Genomic DNA, 6,000 nt, shown 5'->3' on the forward strand with positions numbered 1-6,000 from the left:
TGTGTGTGTGCTAAGTCACTTCAGTCATGTCTGACTCTTTGTGACCCTATGGACTGTAGCCTGCTAGGCTCCTCTGTCCATGGGATTCTCCAGGCAAGAATACTGGGCTGGGTTGCCGTGCCTTCCTCCAGGGGATCTTCCCAACCTGGAATTGAATCCTCATCTCCTGCATTGTAGGATTCTTTACTGCTAAAGTGTTTAATAAAATGTTGCTGAATGAATTTACTCATTTTAATAGGGGAGATAAGAACCACCTGTTTCATTATTTTTTGCACTCTTAAGTTTGGCCTATAATCTTTGTTCCGTGGAATGCATCCGTTCTGCCGCCACACGCTCTCTTCTCCTCTTCAGCCATGCTTTTGGCTTGGAGAACAAAAGAATACACCTAATACACCTAAATCATTCCCTCCTGGGACTGAGAAGGAAAAGGCCAGTCTGCTGAGAATCCTAGTATGCTCTAGAAAAGATGATTGCAAATATGTAATGCCTCAAAGTGGAAAAGGATGAATCCATTTCTTCAAAAGAATTTCTTAGATGTTTTGAATTCATTTAATAATACCCTCCAGAATTTCCCTGTTGGTTATATATACTGTGACAGAAGTTGGTGGACAGCCAAGTGGACAGCGATTTAATCTTTCCTTGGCTTCCCAGTTGGCACAGTGGTAAAGAATCTGCCTGCAATACAGGAGACTAGGGTTCAATTCCTGTGTCAGGAAGATCTTACAACCCACCAGAATCTAATTGGTTGTCCCCACTGGAATTATGTGCAGAGTTCTGAAAATTCCCCCAGGCCCACTCCTGTGGGAAGGAAATGGCAACCCACTCCAGTATTCTTGCCTGGAAAATTCCATGGACAGAGGAATCTGGTGGGCTACAGTCCATGGGGTCACAAAGAGTTGGCCACGACTGAGCACATCAGCACAGTACAACTATGAAAATAGAGATTTTGTTCGTGTAAAAATAACAGTTAAAAGCTGTTTAATTGCAATGTTTTGCATACTATTAAAATTCTCTGCTGCTTGGATCTGGAAAGTCTTCAGACACAGAGGTGAGTGTTATCTGTGGGTTAAGTCTTACCCCAGAGAGCAGAGAATAGATCTGCACCAAAACCAAAGCACCAGTTTCCTCAGTAAGGGAGGAGGAAAGGAGGCCTGGGGGTGCATGGTGAGAATAATCAAGCACAACAGAGCTTCTTTAAAAGTTAAAGAGATGCACTTTTATTTCAGATTTACAAATAAGAAAATGATGAGCATCTAGGCCTTTCATCTGAGAATCTCAGGCAACATGAGAGTACGATTCTGACTTCTAGGTAGCAAAGTTATCCCAAGAATAATACCTACTTGGGTAGAATAAATGTAGAATCTGTGAAAACATTTTTTTTTTGTCAAATTTTGTCTTGTCCATATTCCTTTCTTGGTCAGAATGTGTGACTGACATATAACAGTGATTTCAGAACGTCTTGTATTTAAATGTAGAAGATAGTGACTTATTCCCAATTAAAAAGGAGAACAGTGAACGCATTTATTATTTAGCGTGCTGTTTTATTCCTTGGCAACTTGAAATTGAATATCAGTGCATATCCACACTGACCATTTTTTGAAATTATACCAGTGTCAGAATTTCAAAGTATTGTGCTTTCAAGCCAGTAGAAGCTTATCTCTAGAGACTTATATTAATTAATTCTTTAAGTCAATGGTTCCCAGCCTTGGTTGCATGTTGGAATCACCTGGGGATATGAAAAAAAAAACAAAAAACAAAAAAACTATGGGTCCCAGCCCAGAGGTTCTGATTAATTGCTCCGGGTTATGGCCTGGGCCTGGGGGAATTTTCAGAACTCTGCATGTAATTCCAGTGGGGGCAACCAATTAGATTCTGGTGGGTTGTAAAGCTCAGACTAAAGGTGGCAAATACATATTCTCTCACAGGAACTATAGAATTCATGAAATTGATCATGATACTTTTCTGTGATGATAGCCTGTTTTATACTGACTCTTGAAGGTATGGAAAGAGGGGACGTCTCATAAGATTATGGATTCAAGTGTGTGTTTGAATATAGAAGCAGAAAATATAAAAGTCATGTATGCTTGGCATTTTGTGGTTTTCTATTAATTTTTATTCACAATTTTTTTTTTGGATAGCAATACAGGTTCACTGTTGAAAAGCTGGAGAGTACAGGAGAGACTAAAGAAACAGGAAGAAGTAGTCTATAATCTCAGTGTGTGTTTTAAGTCTGTACTTTCTTAAAGTGATTTAAAAATCAAAGACTAAGTGGTGATTCTCCTCTCTAGTTACACATTAGAATCTGCTGAGGTGCTTAAAAGATACTGGTGGTTGGGTTCTACCCAATCCTAGTGAAATCATCTCTGGGAATGGGATGAATCCTCCATCTTTCATCCTTTCATTCCTTCTATCTGCATCTTTCTGTCTGTTTAACTTTGGGTGATTTTGATGCATTGTGAGGGGTGATACTCACTGGGCTAAAATTGTATGTTTTTTTCCTAAAAAAAAAAAAAATTTTTGTTTATTTTTGGCTGTGCTGTGTCTTTGTTCCTGGGAGGGCTTTTCTCTTCATTGCAGTGGTGGGGCTTACTCTCCAGCTGCGGTGCCTGGGCTCCCCATTGTGGTGACCTCTGTTGTTGCAGTGCATGGGGTCTAGGCACACTAGCTTCAGTACTTGTGGCTCCCAGTCTCTAGCATAGGCACGATAGTTGTGGTGCGTGGGCTTAGCTGCTTCGAGGCATGTGGGATCTTCCCAGACCAGAGATAGAACCTGTGTCTCCTGCATTAGCTGGCAGCTTACCACTGAGCGACCAAGGAAGCCTGAAGATTGTTGATTTACTAAAATATTGATCTAATCAGTAAACTAAATTAATTTACTGATTGAGAACAGTATGCAATTATTTGCTAGTCTGAGCAAAAGTGATGCACGAAACTTTTATGCAGAGGAGTGGGAGGGGCAAGTGATATGCTCGCCTTCATATGGTCGTTTTTTCCTAACAAATTTATTTCATATTTCTTCTAATATTGTGCTTTCTTAGTGCCCTTTTAGTGTGACTTGTCTTAACTTTATAGCTGAGATATTTGTTGCATGATACACATATATTCCCTTTAGTGTTAGTTGACCTCACAAGGTTATCCATAGCCTCTTGATGGTGAACAGAAATACTTAGGGAAGATTCTTAACAACAGGAAGCAGAATGTATAAATGTTTTGCTTTGATTAATTTATAACGAGGACTGCACAGTTCACAACCAGTTAAAGGATGGATGCAGAAATAAATGTGACGCACAGGAGCTGGGAGAACAGTACCGTCGTTTGGAGTACAGCAGATTAATCTTGAGTATTATTAGAATTGTGTTTATCTACTCTGGAAAACTAAGGGGTACTTAGAGATTGAGAGAGGCGCACACATTTTGCTGTGGAAGGCAAACTTTTTAGCCCCTGTAGACATTTGTTCTGCCTAACTTCACACATGAGAAAGCTAATTCTCCAGGTCCCTGTGTTGTTGCTAGAAGTTCAGAGTTGTGGAGGAGAATAAATCTTGTCTTCTCAGATCATTCTTTGCACACTGGAGTCATATGGGGGGACACAAAGAGGATGTTAAGATATTTAAGTTTAGATCTTGTCAGGAGGAATTGGTGGATGCTATATTCCACTATTCTTGGGGTATTTCTATATCAAGAAAGGTTAGGGCTGATGCTGAATCAAGGTTGTCATTAGGACTGGCAATGCTGGTTGCTTTACTAACATTGTCTTTTTAAAAAAAACTTTATTGAAGTATAGTTGATTTATAATATTGTATTAATTTCTGCAATACAGCAGAATGGCTCCAGTTACACATATATATTCTTTTTCATACTCTTTTCCATTATGGTTATCACAGGATATTGAATAGAGTTCCCTGTACTATACAGTAGGATTTTGTTGTTTATCCATCCTATATATAATAATTTCCATCCAGCATTATCTCTCTTAAGTTTTTCAACAGGACAGTTTTAGAGATGAAATTAAGAGAGGTGAACATTGTGCCAAAAACCACGTTGTTAGATTATGGTGTTCAAACCCAGGTTTGTCAGCCTAAAATCCAGTTTTTCTACTATTGCGATGCAAGGACGTATTCAGTTCAGTTCAGTTCAGCTCAGTCTCTGTCGTGTCCGACTCTTTGCCACCCCATGAATCGCAGCACACGAGGCCTCCCTGCCCATAGTGATGTACTACACATCGCTTTTTCTTCTAAAGCAGTTGCGGGTTGGGGACAGGTGGCATAGATTTGAATGTTTTAAAAGAACTCAGACCTTTTAGAAGTCACTTGAGGATTTCACAGAAACACCATGGTGAGCTGCCCTTGGGCTGAGAAGGGTCTTACGGAACCGGGGTGGGGGTTGAGAGGAGGCATCTACTAGAGTGGTCCCTCGGAGCTTGTCAGAAATGCTGACTCACAGCCCTGCCTGAACCTGCTGAATGGGAATCTGCGTTTCCCCCAGATCTACGAGTGGTTAGAGTGCACAGTGAAGAGGGGTGGCACTGCTCTGAGAGATGTCCTGGGCTTGTCCTCATGAGTGAGAGATTGGTCCTTATTCTTCTAGGAACAGGTTAGAAGAATGGGATTAGAGGAAGAGAATGACCTCCACCAACCAACACACTGAGAGGATGGAAACTTGTGTGTGTAGTTAAGGATATAAGCAACACCCCAGTCTACAGCATGCATGGCATAGCAGAGCTGGAAAGGATTTGAGAAGCCGTCTCATGGGGAATTCTAAGCAGAACCTGTAGCTGGTCTTCAGGATGCTGTAAAATCTCTGAAAACATTATTCCAGATGCTCTGTGTTTATATGCATATACATTTGTTCATCGCCCTCCTATGAACAAAGTCCTTAGCTTTCATCATATTTCAAAGTGATCTGTTACTCCTTGCCCCTTCTGAACACTATAAACCTTTGACTAAAACCACTCTCCTTCAGAGATGAGGAAGCATATTCATATTCAACCATCCAGTAGAAGGGTTAATTCTAAAAGCCAGCATTCTGCCAATCCAACTCAACTGGGCTTTACGATCCGAACTGAGCATTATGAAACTCTAAGTGGATTTTCTGTGAGATAAATCTTGCAAACCTCTGTATTTTCTGATTATTGGAAATGGTTAGATCTTTTTAATAGCGTTGGAATATTGTGACATGAAATTAGTTTTACCTGAAAGCATGTTTAAATCTCTGTGTGTTGGCCAGGTGAGTATGAAGTGTTCATTGCAGGGCTGCTGGAGGAGGGCTTGAGCATCATGCATTGCCCTGGTTCCTCCATCACTGAGGGCAGCTAGGCTCTGTGAGACAGGCCTCTCCTCATCTGGTGACGTCCAATTGACTTTTTTGTGTGTTCATGGCTAATAAATAGTTAGTAACTCTCTGTGGGGAGCCAGGTGCTAAACTTTACAAATAGTCATATAATCATGTAGCATTTAGATCAAGTCATGATTTCACTATCTGGTGATTTACTATGTGGTAAAGTGTTGACTCCATGAATCCAAAGGACATTTAGAACATTTTTCATTTCTAGGGATAAAAATTTTCAAACTACTATTTTGTAAAACCGCAGATGAATAGCCTCTAGTTGTGGAAGTTAAGTCTTTAAAGTGGCCCCTCTTTAGTACTTCCCTGGAGGCCCAGTGGTTAAGACTTCACCTTGCACTGCAGGGGGTGCTGGCGTGATTCCTGGTCGGGGGAGCAAAGATCCTACTTGCCTCAGGGTCAAAGAACCCAAACATAAAACAAGCAATATTGTAACAAATCGATAAAGACTTTAAAATAGTACACATCAAAAAATCTCAAAAAAAAAAAAGGGTCCCTCTTTGCATTTACCAAGAAATAATAAGAGTGTCCAGGTCTTTGTGAATTATGTTAGTGGATGGTTGTTTTTCAAGGACAAATACTCAGTCTCAGTATCTCAACTTGTAGCCTGTGAGTACAGCCATCTTTCATGGATGTATGTTCCTATGTTAGCTCCTGA

Source organism: Capra hircus, chromosome 1, assembly GCF_001704415.2.
Source record: "Capra hircus breed San Clemente chromosome 1, ASM170441v1, whole genome shotgun sequence".
Lineage (NCBI taxonomy): Eukaryota > Metazoa > Chordata > Mammalia > Artiodactyla > Bovidae > Capra > Capra hircus.